Source organism: Doryrhamphus excisus, unplaced genomic scaffold (genome assembly GCF_030265055.1).
Source record: "Doryrhamphus excisus isolate RoL2022-K1 unplaced genomic scaffold, RoL_Dexc_1.0 HiC_scaffold_25, whole genome shotgun sequence".
In the NCBI taxonomy this organism is placed as follows: Eukaryota; Metazoa; Chordata; class Actinopteri; order Syngnathiformes; family Syngnathidae; genus Doryrhamphus; species Doryrhamphus excisus.
Genome location: NW_026652243.1, coordinates 1,726,403 through 1,744,221, shown reverse-complemented (window position 1 = coordinate 1,744,221; position 17,819 = coordinate 1,726,403). Strand labels below are relative to the sequence as shown.

Here is a 17,819-nt window from a genome sequence, read left to right as displayed (position 1 = left end):
CCAGTCCGCTATCAATGAAGTTCTCGTCCGCCCCAGAGTCAATTAATGCTGTGGTAGGAGAAGCTTCCCCCGCCCAGGATATCGTACCTTCCACCTGAAGTCGGCCCGCCAAAGCGGATGACGCAGCCGTTGTGGTTGGAGCGGGCAGTGCCAGCAGCTGGCGAATATCCCTGGTGGAGGAAGAGCGTTGGCGTGCTGGGCGAACTGGACAGCGGGAAATTGTGTGTAGGACTCCCACAGTACAGGCACAGCCACAGGCGTGGACGGTGACTCCTCTCCGCTGACGAAAGGCGACTGGCTCCCAGTTGCATGGGGACGACACTCCCGACGTCATCAGACGGCGCTCCGCTGCTGGAGCAGGGAGGGAGGAGTGGTGCCGGAAGAGCCCCAGGAGGTGGGATTTGGAGCCGACGTGTGGGTCGGAGAGGCTCCGCCCTCCGCTGTGCGCTGCGCTCCCGCAGCCGGTTGTCGAGTCGAATGGATAGCGACAGAGAGCGGCTGGAATGACAAGGCGCTGCGCAGCGCATATCGGGCGAGCCTCAGCCAACAAGTGCAAGATGAGCTGGCCGCTCGGGATGAGACCCAGACGCTGAGGCTCGCCCGATACGCGTTTCGTAGCGCCTTGTCATTCCAGCAGCTCTCTGCCGCTATCCCGGTTAGCTCAGTTGGTCAGCGTGTGGTGCTCATAACGCCAAGGTCATGGGTTCGACCCCCCGTACTGGCCACTCTTCTTTATGTGCTCCAGGAACAACAAAAGGGCTACAACCCACTGGCCCCCATATCCAACATCACACCACCCACCCACCTGTGAAACACCCTCGACAAGGCCGCTGAAAGACAGAGGAGAGGTAAAGAAAACAGCATGTCAAAGCAGAGTGGCAACAAAAATCTCGGCCACCGAGACTGCAAGAAGCAGATCAATGGGGACAGTGGACCCCATTATCCTCTACCCAAAATTTAGACCTCCAGTGTAGAGAATGCGGGCCGTGAAAGGACAACACCCCGGCCCTCATAACCAACAGTACTCCACCACAAGGTAAACAGCATGGCGGCAACAAATGCCCAGCCAAAGCGTCACAGACAGGATTCCAACCTGTGCGGGGAAACCCCATTGGATTTCGAGTCCAACGCCTTAACCTCTCGGCCACCGTGACTCCTTGGAAAAGACCAATGGGGGGCAGGTGACCCCATTGTCCTAGAACCAAATTTTTGCTGATGTCAAGGATCAGCTGGCAACATGTGCATGGGAGGAAGACACATGGTTTGTGTGAGGGGCTACACAAGTCTTTCCACTTCTAGTTAAAAGCCAGGCACCTCACATTGTTTCCATAAAGTACCAAGGGATTGTCCTGTTGCCCTTGTATTTTGTGGGCAAAAAGGAGGCGTTTGCAAGTGGACCTCAGACCCTATCACTGGTCACCTGAACAGGGACTTGAATCCCGGACACTCAGATCAAAAGTCTAATGTTCAGGTGACTGGCTCAAACTTTGTCCTGTCTGACCACTCTTTTGTCCAGAAGATATTTGGCTAATGTGGTCTGTTTTATTAAACCTGCAAATGTCCAAATACACAAGGGTATTGTCTTTGTAGGGAGCATTGTAGTACATGTGACATGTATACTACATTTGACATCAGAAATGATGGGTCTTTATTCAACAGAAGAAGAACAACATTTCTTTTAAATAACAGCATAGGAGCTGCTGAAACACAGAGAAGGCACTGCTGGGATTTGAACCCAGGATCTCCTGTTTACTAGACATGTCTGTCAAAAAATCACAACAGTATACAGTGTCTTCTCTTAAGGGCCCCTGCTTACCAGTTGATGGGGTTTGACTTGATTCCTTTTAACATAAAAGCATTCCGTCGTCTCTTAATCTATAATCCTGGCTGGTGCTTTTGCAAAAGATAAGCAGAGCTTCTGTGTTTCACCAGACCTGTGCAGAAACAAACTGAAATCTGTGACTTGATCAACCTAACTTCTGATCAAATGTGTTAGACCATGGAAGCTGGAATGTGCTTTTGAAAAGTCATTGACACGCAGTTTGCCAATTGGGAACCACACAAGTGCTGTGCAAGAGTGGAGCGCAAACATGAATGAACAGTGACACTGGTGACATCCAGAGAACGTCCCCGGGTGGGCTCGAACCACCAGCCTCCCGGTTAACAGCCGAGCGCGCTGACCGATTGCGCCACAGAGACGCACACGCTGCCAACTTCTGTTCAGTTGAAGCCATACTAACGCATGCTATGCGTCCAGCATGCCCTTTGTTTTGGATGTGACTCGCACCTTCTGGTGTAACAATCGAGGCATTGCAAACCAGGACACCAGCTTTACTCTTTGATGAACGCAAAGTGTTTTTGGGTACAATCCAGGGGTCTTGTGCTCTCACGGAAATGGCTCTGTCCTTTTTCAACATGAGTTGAGACAAAATGTATTAAAATAGACAGACTGCATTGGTCACTCAATCAGAATTTCTCAGTTTGCCAATTTCAGACTGCGTGACAAAGAATCAAGTCAAACTCCATCGACAGGATGGACAGGGAACAACAAAGCAGGGAAGATAAGGGATAGGGAGGAGAGGGGAAAGATGCGACCGCCTTTGCTGAGAGCCAGAGAAGAAGCTCTCATCTCTGCAAGGTCAAGTACAGTATGCCAGAAGATTTTACCTTGTGAGTTGTCCTCATTCCATAAAGGCCTGGATAGCTCAGTTGGTAGAGCATCAGACTTTTAATCTGAGGGTCCAGGGTTCAAGTCCCTGTTCAGGCGGTGAAGGTAGGCCCCTTCCCTGAATAACTTGTTTAAGTAAACCTTTTCGACCAAGCACCTTTGCGATCTTCCAGGACTGTGGGTAAACGCCATTCTCAATAATTAAATTGAAGATACAGTGCGAGACAGGCACTTTGACCAGCTTAGCCACAGCGCCAGCTGTGCATCTGGCACCAACACAAAAAAACAGTTCGCCAATGGGGAAAAATGTTCATACAAGGGAGGGAGTCCAAAGTCCAACACGTGTGAATTGAGAGTCCCTGGGTGGGCTCGGTTATCAAACTCGCTCCCAAGGAAATGTTGGAACTTGGGAAAGCATTAAGAATGGCAAGAAGTAGGATTAAGAATCCTACTTCTTGCCAAAAGCCTACCCTATGGTAGAAGATAAGATATGCCTTTATTCGTCCCTCAGTGGGGAAATTTGCAAGGTCCCGCAAGTTCCGCAACAGCAGTGGGAGTACCTCAGTATGTTTACAGACCATGGACTCCTCCTAAATTTAGATACATAGCCTTATCCATGCCAAAACCACACAACAACCTTGACCAAATCCTGACTGACATAACTGACTTGGTACATAATCACCGTCTCAACGGAACTGAATTAGCCCAACTGTTGACATTGACCACAGGCTCCAAGTATGGTGCTTTTTGTACGGCCATTTAGCCAATTTGGCCAAAGGGGAATTCAGAACACCCTCGTGGCCCATTGCCATTTTTATGGTACCTGGCGACTTCAACCAGTGAACTCCACTGTACCGCTTATCCTCATCGACGGACTGTATTCCCCACCCTTTACCAGCATGGGGACATTCCAACCCAAGATGAGAACACACTGGACCAGGTACACAGCAACATGGTACGTGGCACAGACACAGCTTCACCCTACCCCCACTTTTAGCCCAGACTGAAAAAGCAGAGAACCCCCTTTGCAGCTGAAATTGCTCAGTTGGGAGAGCGTTGGATTGAATCTCTAAAGGTCCCTGGTTCAATCCCAGTTTTCAGCACAATTGCTGTTTACATCGTGAGTTGGCAAATAGTTTGTAAAGGGGTGACTTTGTTCTCTTGATTTCATCAACATCGATCACGACAACACAGCCAATGACATATTAAGACCAGACAAGTGCAGTTGGGAGGTGACATACAGAATCCTGATGCATATCATGTTACAATCAGACACAAACAGGATGTAGGACCCGACCTTGAGTTCGCGCAAATGTTCACAGCATTAGGTCTGCAAAGTGTTCAGCTGATGCACATTTACTGGAAAGGAAAATGGGCTTTTGTCACGGTAGCCATGCCGACACGAGCTAAAATGTTTCTCCCGCCAGGACAACACCCACATGAAATTCAAGCTTTGCTCGCAGACGAAAAAGAACCAGCTGGAATGAGCAATCTGCACCTCCAAGTCTGAGTTTATGGTTCTTGCCCAGAAAAGCATAGCTCACAGCCGTAATTGTATAGTGGTTCCTACTCTGTGTTGTGGCCGCAACAACCCCGGCCGATTCAGGGTCATGGCAGGTGTGTGTTGCTTTTGTAATTGTATTGTCTGAAAAGACAAGATTGTCTGTCCACTTGAAGTGTGGTGATGTAAGAGTACACTAGTTTTGACCACACCTGTTATTTTAGTAAACATTATTAGCATGCAATGAATGAAAGTATAAGGTACGATGTCGGAGATCAAGAACGCTTTTGTTGGCAAAAAAAAAAGCCATAACATATCATTTCGACAATACGGGTATCAAACCCGCTAGTTCTTGCATGTAGAGCAAGAACTCTAGCCTTTGAGTTAAATCCCCCCGCTGCACAGGAAGGCTGCCACAATTTCTGCAACACCAAAACGCTAATTAAGATGTGTCATTTTGAGTCAACAAGACCATGTCCACGAAGGAGATGAGGTGACCGAGAGGTTAAGGTGATGGACTGCTAATCCATTGTGTTCTGCACGCATGGGTTCCAATCCCATCCTCATCGGACTATACTAATGCACCAGTTTTGACACCACCTGTGTTTTTAGGAAACATCATTAGAATGCAATTAATCCAAGCATCCGGTACGATGTGGGAGATTGAGAATGCTTTTTTGGCAAGAAAAAGGCATAATATACCATTTGGAGAATGCAGGCATCGATTCCACTTCATCTCACATGCGAAGTGAGCGCTCTACCATTTGTGGTCCTACAAGAATGGGATTTGTTTTTGTGTACTTCGAATGAAATGTTTTCCGCATGTTGCAGAATTTTCCACAGGAAAGAAATCTTTAAGATGTATCACCAAAAGAGCTGATCCGCCCAATGTGGGGCTCGAACCCACGACCCTGAGATTAAGAGTCTCATGCTCTCCCGACTGAGCTAACCGGCCATTTTTCTGCCACGATATCACTTTTTAATTTTTTTGAATTGATGTGGTCTTCTTGATGTTTGATCAATTCCACACCCAACCTGGTTTCTCAGGGAACAAAGGAGCGAGAGGTTCAGTCATAGCTGAGAACTTTGGAAGTGTCGTCATCTTAACCCTCCTGTTATGTTCATTTGCCAGGAACAGCCATGATGTTCCCGGGTCAGTTTGCATGTTTATTTATCTGAAAGATGTCCAACACCAAAAAAATCCCCACAAGCATTGTTAGTTATTCACGACTAACTCCATTACTAACTATTCTATCAATGTTTAGAGCAATGGTGTACCTTACCTCTCACAGGTAGTGGTTTAATTAATTTTAATTAATTAATTAATTAATTAATTGAATGAATCAGAGGCTTCATGACCAGTCTGCATCAAAACATTATCTGAAATCCTGTGGCAGGTTTCTGGCATTGATTCTTAATTCAGTTGCCATCCCTGATAGATGGTAATGGTAATGGTAATCATGCCCGCGTGGCAGGCGAGTCTCTTTGCTTGTCTGACGTCTGTGTCGCATCCTGATTGGCTGGCAGCAAATGTCAACAACACGCGCGCGGCCCCCGCTTGGCAAGTGAGAATTCTACCACTGAACCACCAATGCCACGTGGGGACACACTGTAAGAGAAAAAAAATTCAACCGTCAAGTGGATGAGCCTCTGCAAAGTGGCGCTGAATGACAACACATCACAATGTCATACTCTTTGGATTCAAGCACCTTCTGGTGTAATGGGATCCACAACAATCATGTCAGCTGTGGATGCAACGTCAATTCGTTCTTGAAGGGCAAGTGACAAAAAGAAGTACATGGTTGACAAATCAGCTGCCAAAGTTTCACTGACCAAGCACCCAGGCACTGCTGGGATTTGAACCCAGGATCTCCTGTTTACTAGACAGGCACTTTGACCAGCTTAGCCACAGTGCCGGCAGTGCATCTGGCACCAACACAAAAACAGTTCGCCAATGGGGAAAAATGTTCATACAAGGGAGGGAGTCCAAAGTCCAACAAATGTGTGAATTGAGAGTCCCTGGGTGGGCTCGAACCACCAACCTCTCAGTTAACAGCCAAACGTGCTGACCAATTGCGCGACAGAGACTACAACAGCATGACTGCAGTCAGGTTTCACTAAGTGCTGTCCACCTTAACTCTCGGGTGGTCCGGTCTGTTACGTTTCAGGTGTCATTCTGAATACCGCCCTTTAGCAGGAGAAGAGCCTTTGTACTTTTTCAACATGAGCTCTAAAGAAAGGTACAAGCTAAGATATACTGCATTGGCCGGGAATCGGACCCGGGCCTCCCGCTTGGCAAGCGAGAATTCTACCACTGAACCACCAATGCCACATTGGGAAACACTGTCGGAGAACAACACTGTCGGAGAACAAATTAAATTGTCGAGTGGATGTGCCGCTGCAAAGTGGCGCTGAATGACAAAACATCACAATCACAACACACGCACGGGATGCCAGGGGAGGCCGAGTACTAACAGAGCTGAGCGAGAGGGCATAAGAAAAAAAATGGTGACCTTGTGGTGGTTAACCGACAGCACCAAGGATATGGCGCACGTCTGATGCGTAATGCATGCCAGGTGATGTTCATCTAGCGAGCGGACATTCTTGTGGGGGACAAGCTCAACAGTAGGAATGTTGAGAGAACTGACCAGTCCGCTATCAATGAAGTTCTCGTCCGCCCCAGAGTCAATTAATGCTGTGGTAGGAGAAGCTTCCCCCGCCCAGGATATCGTACCTTCCACCTGAAGTCGGCCCGCCAAAGCGGATGACGCAGCCGGTGTGGTTGGAGCGGGCAGTGCCAGCAGCTGGCGAATATCCCTGGTGGAGGAAGAGCGTTGGCGTGCTGGGCGAACTGGACAGCGGGAAATTGTGTGTAGGACTCCCACAGTACAGGCACAGCCACAGGCGTGGACGGTGACTCCTCTCCGCTGACGAAAGGCGACTGGCTCCCAGTTGCATGGGGACGACACTCCCGACGTCATCAGACGGCGCTCCGCTGCTGGAGCAGGGAGGGAGGAGTGGTGCCGGAAGAGCCCCAGGAGGTGGGATTTGGAGCCGACGTGTGGGTCGGAGAGGCTCCGCCCTCCGCTGTGCGCTGCGCTCCCGCAGCCGGTTGTCGAGTCGAATGGATAGCGACAGAGAGCGGCTGGAATGACAAGGCGCTGCGCAGCGCATATCGGGCGAGCCTCAGCCAACAAGTGCAAGATGAGCTGGCCGCTCGGGATGAGACCCAGACGCTGAGGCTCGCCCGATACGCGTTTCGTAGCGCCTTGTCATTCCAGCAGCTCTCTGCCGCTATCCCGGTTAGCTCAGTTGGTCAGCGTGTGGTGCTCATAACGCCAAGGTCATGGGTTCGACCCCCCGTACTGGCCACTCTTCTTTATGTGCTCCAGGAACAACAAAAGGGCTACAACCCACTGGCCCCCATATCCAACATCACACCACCCACCCACCTGTGAAACACCCTCGACAAGGCCGCTGAAAGACAGAGGAGAGGTAAAGAAAACAGCATGTCAAAGCAGAGTGGCAACAAAAATCTCGGCCACCGAGACTGCAAGAAGCAGATCAATGGGGACAGTGGACCCCATTATCCTCTACCCAAAATTTAGACCTCCAGTGTAGAGAATGCGGGCCGTGAAAGGACAACACCCCGGCCCTCATAACCAACAGTACTCCACCACAAGGTAAACAGCATGGCGGCAACAAATGCCCAGCCAAAGCGTCACAGACAGGATTCCAACCTGTGCGGGGAAACCCCATTGGATTTCGAGTCCAACGCCTTAACCTCTCGGCCACCGTGACTCCTTGGAAAAGACCAATGGGGGGCAGGTGACCCCATTGTCCTAGAACCAAATTTTTGCTGATGTCAAGGATCAGCTGGCAACATGTGCATGGGAGGAAGACACATGGTTTGTGTGAGGGGCTACACAAGTCTTTCCACTTCTAGTTAAAAGCCAGGCACCTCACATTGTTTCCATAAAGTACCAAGGGATTGTCCTGTTGCCCTTGTATTTTGTGGGCAAAAAGGAGGCGTTTGCAAGTGGACCTCAGACCCTATCACTGGTCACCTGAACAGGGACTTGAATCCCGGACACTCAGATCAAAAGTCTAATGTTCAGGTGACTGGCTCAAACTTTGTCCTGTCTGACCACTCTTTTGTCCAGAAGATATTTGGCTAATGTGGTCTGTTTTATTAAACCTGCAAATGTCCAAATACACAAGGGTATTGTCTTTGTAGGGAGCATTGTAGTACATGTGACATGTATACTACATATGACATCAGAAATGATGGGTCTTTATTCAACAGAAGAAGAACAACATTTCTTTTAAATAACAGCATAGGAGCTGCTGAAACACAGAGAAGGCACTGCTGGGATTTGAACCCAGGATCTCCTGTTTACTAGACATGTCTGTCAAAAAATCACAACAGTATACAGTGTCTTCTCTTAAGGGCCCCTGCTTACCAGTTGATGGGGTTTGACTTGATTCCTTTTAACATAAAAGCATTCCGTCGTCTCTTAATCTATAATCCTGGCTGGCGCTTTTGCAAAAGATAAGCAGAGCTTCTGTGTTTCACCAGACCTGTGCAGAAACAAACTGAAATCTGTGACTTGATCAACCTAACTTCTGATCAAATGTGTTAGACCATGGAAGCTGGAATGTGCTTTTGAAAAGTCATTGACACGCAGTTTGCCAATTGGGAACCACACAAGTGCTGTGCAAGAGTGGAGCGCAAACATGAATGAACAGTGACACTGGTGACATCCAGAGAACGTCCCCGGGTGGGCTCGAACCACCAGCCTCCCGGTTAACAGCCGAGCGCGCTGACCGATTGCGCCACAGAGACGCACACGCTGCCAACTTCTGTTCAGTTGAAGCCATACTAACGCATGCTATGCGTCCAGCATGCCCTTTGTTTTGGATGTGACTCGCACCTTCTGGTGTAACAATCGAGGCATTGCAAACCAGGACACCAGCTTTACTCTTTGATGAACGCAAAGTGTTTTTGGGTACAATCCAGGGGTCTTGTGCTCTCACGGAAATGGCTCTGTCCTTTTTCAACATGAGTTGAGACAAAATGTATTAAAATAGACAGACTGCATTGGTCACTCAATCAGAATTTCTCAGTTTGCCAATTTCAGACTGCGTGACAAAGAATCAAGTCAAACTCCATCGACAGGATGGACAGGGAACAACAAAGCAGGGAAGATAAGGGATAGGGAGGAGAGGGGAAAGATGCGACCGCCTTTGCTGAGAGCCAGAGAAGAAGCTCTCATCTCTGCAAGGTCAAGTACAGTATGCCAGAAGATTTTACCTTGTGAGTTGTCCTCATTCCATAAAGGCCTGGATAGCTCAGTTGGTAGAGCATCAGACTTTTAATCTGAGGGTCCAGGGTTCAAGTCCCTGTTCAGGCGGTGAAGGTAGGCCCCTTCCCTGAATAACTTGTTTAAGTAAACCTTTTCGACCAAGCACCTTTGCGATCTTCCAGGACTGTGGGTAAACGCCATTCTCAATAATTAAATTGAAGATACAGTGCGAGACAGGCACTTTGACCAGCTTAGCCACAGCGCCAGCTGTGCATCTGGCACCAACACAAAAAAACAGTTCGCCAATGGGGAAAAATGTTCATACAAGGGAGGGAGTCCAAAGTCCAACACGTGTGAATTGAGAGTCCCTGGGTGGGCTCGGTTATCAAACTCGCTCCCAAGGAAATGTTGGAACTTGGGAAAGCATTAAGAATGGCAAGAAGTAGGATTAAGAATCCTACTTCTTGCCAAAAGCCTACCCTATGGTAGAAGATAAGATATGCCTTTATTCGTCCCTCAGTGGGGAAATTTGCAAGGTCCCGCAAGTTCCGCAACAGCAGTGGGAGTACCTCAGTATGTTTACAGACCATGGACTCCTCCTAAATTTAGATACATAGCCTTATCCATGCCAAAACCACACAACAACCTTGACCAAATCCTGACTGACATAACTGACTTGGTACATAATCACCGTCTCAACGGAACTGAATTAGCCCAACTGTTGACATTGACCACAGGCTCCAAGTATGGTGCTTTTTGTACGGCCATTTAGCCAATTTGGCCAAAGGGGAATTCAGAACACCCTCGTGGCCCATTGCCATTTTTATGGTACCTGGCGACTTCAACCAGTGAACTCCACTGTACCGCTTATCCTCATCGACGGACTGTATTCCCCACCCTTTACCAGCATGGGGACATTCCAACCCAAGATGAGAACACACTGGACCAGGTACACAGCAACATGGTACGTGGCACAGACACAGCTTCACCCTACCCCCACTTTTAGCCCAGACTGAAAAAGCAGAGAACCCCCTTTGCAGCTGAAATTGCTCAGTTGGGAGAGCGTTGGATTGAATCTCTAAAGGTCCCTGGTTCAATCCCAGTTTTCAGCACAATTGCTGTTTACATCGTGAGTTGGCAAATAGTTTGTAAAGGGGTGACTTTGTTCTCTTGATTTCATCAACATCGATCACGACAACACAGTCAATGACATATTAAGACCAGACAAGTGCAGTTGGGAGGTGACATACAGAATCCTGATGCATATCATGTTACAATCAGACACAAACAGGATGTAGGACCCGACCTTGAGTTCGCGCAAATGTTCACAGCATTAGGTCTGCAAAGTGTTCAGCTGATGCACATTTACTGGAAAGGAAAATGGGCTTTTGTCACGGTAGCCATGCCGACACGAGCTAAAATGTTTCTCCCGCCAGGACAACACCCACATGAAATTCAAGCTTTGCTCGCAGACGAAAAAGAACCAGCTGGAATGAGCAATCTGCACCTCCAAGTCTGAGTTTATGGTTCTTGCCCAGAAAAGCATAGCTCACAGCCGTAATTGTATAGTGGTTCCTACTCTGTGTTGTGGCCGCAACAACCCCGGCCGATTCAGGGTCATGGCAGGTGTGTGTTGCTTTTGTAATTGTATTGTCTGAAAAGACAAGATTGTCTGTCCACTTGAAGTGTGGTGATGTAAGAGTACACTAGTTTTGACCACACCTGTTATTTTAGTAAACATTATTAGCATGCAATGAATGAAAGTATAAGGTACGATGTCGGAGATCAAGAACGCTTTTGTTGGCAAAAAAAAAAGCCATAACATATCATTTCGACAATACGGGTATCAAACCCGCTAGTTCTTGCATGTAGAGCAAGAACTCTAGCCTTTGAGTTAAATCCCCCCGCTGCACAGGAAGGCTGCCACAATTTCTGCAACACCAAAACGCTAATTAAGATGTGTCATTTTGAGTCAACAAGACCATGTCCACGAAGGAGATGAGGTGACCGAGAGGTTAAGGTGATGGACTGCTAATCCATTGTGTTCTGCACGCATGGGTTCCAATCCCATCCTCATCGGACTATACTAATGCACCAGTTTTGACACCACCTGTGTTTTTAGGAAACATCATTAGGATGCAATTAATCCAAGCATCCGGTACGATGTGGGAGATTGAGAATGCTTTTTTGGCAAGAAAAAGGCATAATATACCATTTGGAGAATGCAGGCATCGATTCCACTTCATCTCACATGCGAAGTGAGCGCTCTACCATTTGTGGTCCTACAAGAATGGGATTTGTTTTTGTGTACTTCGAATGAAATGTTTTCCGCATGTTGCAGAATTTTCCACAGGAAAGAAATCTTTAAGATGTATCACCAAAAGAGCTGATCCGCCCAATGTGGGGCTCGAACCCACGACCCTGAGATTAAGAGTCTCATGCTCTCCCGACTGAGCTAACCGGGCATTTTTCTGCCACGATATCACTTTTTAATTTTTTTGAATTGATGTGGTCTTCTTGATGTTTGATCAATTCCACACCCAACCTGGTTTCTCAGGGAACAAAGGAGCGAGAGGTTCAGTCATAGCTGAGAACTTTGGAAGTGTCGTCATCTTAACCCTCCTGTTATGTTCATTTGCCAGGAACAGCCATGATGTTCCCGGGTCAGTTTGCATGTTTATTTATCTGAAAGATGTCCAACACCAAAAAAATCCCCACAAGCATTGTTAGTTATTCACGACTAACTCCATTACTAACTATTCTATCAATGTTTAGAGCAATGGTGTACCTTACCTCTCACAGGTAGTGGTTTAATTAATTTTAATTAATTAATTAATTAATTAATTGAATGAATCAGAGGCATCATGACCAGTCTGCATCAAAACATTATCTGAAATCCTGTGGCAGGTTTCTGGCATTGATTCTTAATTCAGTTGCCATCCCTGATAGATGGTAATGGTAATGGTAATCATGCCCGCGTGGCAGGCGAGTCTCTTTGCTTGTCTGACGTCTGTGTCGCATCCTGATTGGCTGGCAGCAAATGTCAACAACACGCGCGCGGCCCCCGCTTGGCAAGTGAGAATTCTACCACTGAACCACCAATGCCACGTGGGGACACACTGTAAGAGAAAAAAAATTCAACCGTCAAGTGGATGAGCCTCTGCAAAGTGGCGCTGAATGACAACACATCACAATGTCATACTCTTTGGATTCAAGCACCTTCTGGTGTAATGGGATCCACAACAATCATGTCAGCTGTGGATGCAACGTCAATTTGTTCTTGAAGGGCAAGTGACAAAAAGAAGTACATGGTTGACAAATCAGCTGCCAAAGTTTCACTGACCAAGCACCCAGGCACTGCTGGGATTTGAACCCAGGATCTCCTGTTTACGAGACAGGCACTTTGACCAGCTTAGCCACAGTGCCGGCAGTGCATCTGGCACCAACACAAAAACAGTTCGCCAATGGGGAAAAATGTTCATACAAGGGAGGGAGTCCAAAGTCCAACAAATGTGTGAATTGAGAGTCCCTGGGTGGGCTCGAACCACCAACCTCTCAGTTAACAGCCAAACGTGCTGACCAATTGCGCGACAGAGACTACAACAGCATGACTGCAGTCAGGTTTCACTAAGTGCTGTCCACCTTAACTCTCGGGTGGTCCGGTCTGTTACGTTTCAGGTGTCATTCTGAATACCGCCCTTTAGCAGGAGAAGAGCCTTTGTACTTTTTCAACATGAGCTCTAAAGAAAGGTACAAGCTAAGATATACTGCATTGGCCGGGAATCGGACCCGGGCCTCCCGCTTGGCAAGCGAGAATTCTACCACTGAACCACCAATGCCACATTGGGAAACACTGTCGGAGAACAACACTGTCGGAGAACAAATTAAATTGTCGAGTGGATGTGCCGCTGCAAAGTGGCGCTGAATGACAAAACATCACAATCACAACACACGCACGGGATGCCAGGGGAGGCCGAGTACTAACAGAGCTGAGCGAGAGGGCATAAGAAAAAAAATGGTGACCTTGTGGTGGTTAACCGACAGCACCAAGGATATGGCGCACGTCTGATGCGTAATGCATGCCAGGTGATGTTCATCTAGCGAGCGGACATTCTTGTGGGGGACAAGCTCAACAGTAGGAATGTTGAGAGAACTGACCAGTCCGCTATCAATGAAGTTCTCGTCCGCCCCAGAGTCAATTAATGCTGTGGTAGGAGAAGCTTCCCCCGCCCAGGATATCGTACCTTCCACCTGAAGTCGGCCCGCCAAAGCGGATGACGCAGCCGGTGTGGTTGGAGCGGGCAGTGCCAGCAGCTGGCGAATATCCCTGGTGGAGGAAGAGCGTTGGCGTGCTGGGCGAACTGGACAGCGGGAAATTGTGTGTAGGACTCCCACAGTACAGGCACAGCCACAGGCGTGGACGGTGACTCCTCTCCGCTGACGAAAGGCGACTGGCTCCCAGTTGCATGGGGACGACACTCCCGACGTCATCAGACGGCGCTCCGCTGCTGGAGCAGGGAGGGAGGAGTGGTGCCGGAAGAGCCCCAGGAGGTGGGATTTGGAGCCGACGTGTGGGTCGGAGAGGCTCCGCCCTCCGCTGTGCGCTGCGCTCCCGCAGCCGGTTGTCGAGTCGAATGGATAGCGACAGAGAGCGGCTGGAATGACAAGGCGCTGCGCAGCGCATATCGGGCGAGCCTCAGCCAACAAGTGCAAGATGAGCTGGCCGCTCGGGATGAGACCCAGACGCTGAGGCTCGCCCGATACGCGTTTCGTAGCGCCTTGTCATTCCAGCAGCTCTCTGCCGCTATCCCGGTTAGCTCAGTTGGTCAGCGTGTGGTGCTCATAACGCCAAGGTCATGGGTTCGACCCCCCGTACTGGCCACTCTTCTTTATGTGCTCCAGGAACAACAAAAGGGCTACAACCCACTGGCCCCCATATCCAACATCACACCACCCACCCACCTGTGAAACACCCTCGACAAGGCCGCTGAAAGACAGAGGAGAGGTAAAGAAAACAGCATGTCAAAGCAGAGTGGCAACAAAAATCTCGGCCACCGAGACTGCAAGAAGCAGATCAATGGGGACAGTGGACCCCATTATCCTCTACCCAAAATTTAGACCTCCAGTGTAGAGAATGCGGGCCGTGAAAGGACAACACCCCGGCCCTCATAACCAACAGTACTCCACCACAAGGTAAACAGCATGGCGGCAACAAATGCCCAGCCAAAGCGTCACAGACAGGATTCCAACCTGTGCGGGGAAACCCCATTGGATTTCGAGTCCAACGCCTTAACCTCTCGGCCACCGTGACTCCTTGGAAAAGACCAATGGGGGGCAGGTGACCCCATTGTCCTAGAACCAAATTTTTGCTGATGTCAAGGATCAGCTGGCAACATGTGCATGGGAGGAAGACACATGGTTTGTGTGAGGGGCTACACAAGTCTTTCCACTTCTAGTTAAAAGCCAGGCACCTCACATTGTTTCCATAAAGTACCAAGGGATTGTCCTGTTGCCCTTGTATTTTGTGGGCAAAAAGGAGGCGTTTGCAAGTGGACCTCAGACCCTATCACTGGTCACCTGAACAGGGACTTGAATCCCGGACACTCAGATCAAAAGTCTAATGTTCAGGTGACTGGCTCAAACTTTGTCCTGTCTGACCACTCTTTTGTCCAGAAGATATTTGGCTAATGTGGTCTGTTTTATTAAACCTGCAAATGTCCAAATACACAAGGGTATTGTCTTTGTAGGGAGCATTGTAGTACATGTGACATGTATACTACATTTGACATCAGAAATGATGGGTCTTTATTCAACAGAAGAAGAACAACATTTCTTTTAAATAACAGCATAGGAGCTGCTGAAACACAGAGAAGGCACTGCTGGGATTTGAACCCAGGATCTCCTGTTTACTAGACATGTCTGTCAAAAAATCACAACAGTATACAGTGTCTTCTCTTAAGGGCCCCTGCTTACCAGTTGATGGGGTTTGACTTGATTCCTTTTAACATAAAAGCATTCCGTCGTCTCTTAATCTATAATCCTGGCTGGCGCTTTTGCAAAAGATAAGCAGAGCTTCTGTGTTTCACCAGACCTGTGCAGAAACAAACTGAAATCTGTGACTTGATCAACCTAACTTCTGATCAAATGTGTTAGACCATGGAAGCTGGAATGTGCTTTTGAAAAGTCATTGACACGCAGTTTGCCAATTGGGAACCACACAAGTGCTGTGCAAGAGTGGAGCGCAAACATGAATGAACAGTGACACTGGTGACATCCAGAGAACGTCCCCGGGTGGGCTCGAACCACCAGCCTCCCGGTTAACAGCCGAGCGCGCTGACCGATTGCGCCACAGAGACGCACACGCTGCCAACTTCTGTTCAGTTGAAGCCATACTAACGCATGCTATGCGTCCAGCATGCCCTTTGTTTTGGATGTGACTCGCACCTTCTGGTGTAACAATCGAGGCATTGCAAACCAGGACACCAGCTTTACTCTTTGATGAACGCAAAGTGTTTTTGGGTACAATCCAGGGGTCTTGTGCTCTCACGGAAATGGCTCTGTCCTTTTTCAACATGAGTTGAGACAAAATGTATTAAAATAGACAGACTGCATTGGTCACTCAATCAGAATTTCTCAGTTTGCCAATTTCAGACTGCGTGACAAAGAATCAAGTCAAACTCCATCGACAGGATGGACAGGGAACAACAAAGCAGGGAAGATAAGGGATAGGGAGGAGAGGGGAAAGATGCGACCGCCTTTGCTGAGAGCCAGAGAAGAAGCTCTCATCTCTGCAAGGTCAAGTACAGTATGCCAGAAGATTTTACCTTGTGAGTTGTCCTCATTCCATAAAGGCCTGGATAGCTCAGTTGGTAGAGCATCAGACTTTTAATCTGAGGGTCCAGGGTTCAAGTCCCTGTTCAGGCGGTGAAGGTAGGCCCCTTCCCTGAATAACTTGTTTAAGTAAACCTTTTCGACCAAGCACCTTTGCGATCTTCCAGGACTGTGGGTAAACGCCATTCTCAATAATTAAATTGAAGATACAGTGCGAGACAGGCACTTTGACCAGCTTAGCCACAGCGCCAGCTGTGCATCTGGCACCAACACAAAAAAACAGTTCGCCAATGGGGAAAAATGTTCATACAAGGGAGGGAGTCCAAAGTCCAACACGTGTGAATTGAGAGTCCCTGGGTGGGCTCGGTTATCAAACTCGCTCCCAAGGAAATGTTGGAACTTGGGAAAGCATTAAGAATGGCAAGAAGTAGGATTAAGAATCCTACTTCTTGCCAAAAGCCTACCCTATGGTAGAAGATAAGATATGCCTTTATTCGTCCCTCAGTGGGGAAATTTGCAAGGTCCCGCAAGTTCCGCAACAGCAGTGGGAGTACCTCAGTATGTTTACAGACCATGGACTCCTCCTAAATTTAGATACATAGCCTTATCCATGCCAAAACCACACAACAACCTTGACCAAATCCTGACTGACGTAACTGACTTGGTACATAATCACCGTCTCAACGGAACTGAATTAGCCCAACTGTTGACATTGACCACAGGCTCCAAGTATGGTGCTTTTTGTACGGCCATTTAGCCAATTTGGCCAAAGGGGAATTCAGAACACCCTCGTGGCCCATTGCCATTTTTATGGTACCTGGCGACTTCAACCAGTGAACTCCACTGTACCGCTTATCCTCATCGACGGACTGTATTCCCCACCCTTTACCAGCATGGGGACATTCCAACCCAAGATGAGAACACACTGGACCAGGTACACAGCAACATGGTACGTGGCACAGACACAGCTTCACCCTACCCCCACTTTTAGCCCAGACTGAAAAAGCAGAGAACCCCCTTTGCAGCTGAAATTGCTCAGTTGGGAGAGCGTTGGATTGAATCTCTAAAGGTCCCTGGTTCAATCCCAGTTTTCAGCACAATTGCTGTTTACATCGTGAGTTGGCAAATAGTTTGTAAAGGGGTGACTTTGTTCTCTTGATTTCATCAACATCGATCACGACAACACAGCCAATGACATATTAAGACCAGACAAGTGCAGTTGGGAGGTGACATACAGAATCCTGATGCATATCATGTTACAATCAGACACAAACAGGATGTAGGACCCGACCTTGAGTTCGCGCAAATGTTCACAGCATTAGGTCTGCAAAGTGTTCAGCTGATGCACATTTACTGGAAAGGAAAATGGGCTTTTGTCACGGTAGCCATGCCGACACGAGCTAAAATGTTTCTCCCGCCAGGACAACACCCACATGAAATTCAAGCTTTGCTCGCAGACGAAAAAGAACCAGCTGGAATGAGCAATCTGCACCTCCAAGTCTGAGTTTATGGT

The 17,819-nt window shown here is 48.2% G+C and overlaps 16 non-coding genes across 16 annotated transcripts; 5 read left to right on the top strand and 11 right to left on the bottom strand.

Annotated features, from left to right (window-relative positions):
* Positions 1–1,072: 1,072 nt before the first annotated feature.
* trnas-cga (transfer RNA serine (anticodon CGA)) lies at positions 1,073–1,154 on the bottom strand. The gene has a single exon. It is a non-coding gene; the product is annotated as a tRNA-Ser (tRNA).
* A 971-nt stretch (positions 1,155–2,125) lies between these two features.
* trnan-guu (transfer RNA asparagine (anticodon GUU)) lies at positions 2,126–2,199 on the bottom strand. The gene has a single exon. It is a non-coding gene; the product is annotated as a tRNA-Asn (tRNA).
* Positions 2,200–2,694: 495 nt separating this feature from the next.
* Positions 2,695–2,767, top strand: trnak-uuu (transfer RNA lysine (anticodon UUU)). Its single transcript has one exon. It is a non-coding gene; the product is annotated as a tRNA-Lys (tRNA).
* A 1,889-nt stretch (positions 2,768–4,656) lies between these two features.
* trnas-gcu (transfer RNA serine (anticodon GCU)) lies at positions 4,657–4,738 on the top strand. Its single transcript has one exon. It is a non-coding gene; the product is annotated as a tRNA-Ser (tRNA).
* Positions 4,739–6,011: 1,273 nt separating this feature from the next.
* Positions 6,012–6,085, bottom strand: trnat-agu (transfer RNA threonine (anticodon AGU)). Its single transcript has one exon. It is a non-coding gene; the product is annotated as a tRNA-Thr (tRNA).
* A 342-nt stretch (positions 6,086–6,427) lies between these two features.
* On the bottom strand, positions 6,428–6,498 carry trnag-gcc (transfer RNA glycine (anticodon GCC)). Its single transcript has one exon. It is a non-coding gene; the product is annotated as a tRNA-Gly (tRNA).
* Positions 6,499–7,888: 1,390 nt separating this feature from the next.
* On the bottom strand, positions 7,889–7,970 carry trnas-cga (transfer RNA serine (anticodon CGA)). Its single transcript has one exon. It is a non-coding gene; the product is annotated as a tRNA-Ser (tRNA).
* Positions 7,971–8,941: 971 nt separating this feature from the next.
* trnan-guu (transfer RNA asparagine (anticodon GUU)) lies at positions 8,942–9,015 on the bottom strand. The gene has a single exon. It is a non-coding gene; the product is annotated as a tRNA-Asn (tRNA).
* A 495-nt stretch (positions 9,016–9,510) lies between these two features.
* trnak-uuu (transfer RNA lysine (anticodon UUU)) lies at positions 9,511–9,583 on the top strand. The gene has a single exon. It is a non-coding gene; the product is annotated as a tRNA-Lys (tRNA).
* A 1,889-nt stretch (positions 9,584–11,472) lies between these two features.
* trnas-gcu (transfer RNA serine (anticodon GCU)) lies at positions 11,473–11,554 on the top strand. The gene has a single exon. It is a non-coding gene; the product is annotated as a tRNA-Ser (tRNA).
* Positions 11,555–11,867: 313 nt separating this feature from the next.
* On the bottom strand, positions 11,868–11,940 carry trnak-cuu (transfer RNA lysine (anticodon CUU)). Its single transcript has one exon. It is a non-coding gene; the product is annotated as a tRNA-Lys (tRNA).
* Positions 11,941–12,827: 887 nt separating this feature from the next.
* On the bottom strand, positions 12,828–12,901 carry trnat-cgu (transfer RNA threonine (anticodon CGU)). The gene has a single exon. It is a non-coding gene; the product is annotated as a tRNA-Thr (tRNA).
* A 342-nt stretch (positions 12,902–13,243) lies between these two features.
* trnag-gcc (transfer RNA glycine (anticodon GCC)) lies at positions 13,244–13,314 on the bottom strand. Its single transcript has one exon. It is a non-coding gene; the product is annotated as a tRNA-Gly (tRNA).
* A 1,390-nt stretch (positions 13,315–14,704) lies between these two features.
* Positions 14,705–14,786, bottom strand: trnas-cga (transfer RNA serine (anticodon CGA)). The gene has a single exon. It is a non-coding gene; the product is annotated as a tRNA-Ser (tRNA).
* A 971-nt stretch (positions 14,787–15,757) lies between these two features.
* Positions 15,758–15,831, bottom strand: trnan-guu (transfer RNA asparagine (anticodon GUU)). Its single transcript has one exon. It is a non-coding gene; the product is annotated as a tRNA-Asn (tRNA).
* A 495-nt stretch (positions 15,832–16,326) lies between these two features.
* trnak-uuu (transfer RNA lysine (anticodon UUU)) lies at positions 16,327–16,399 on the top strand. Its single transcript has one exon. It is a non-coding gene; the product is annotated as a tRNA-Lys (tRNA).
* The last annotated feature ends 1,420 nt before the right edge of the window (positions 16,400–17,819 follow it).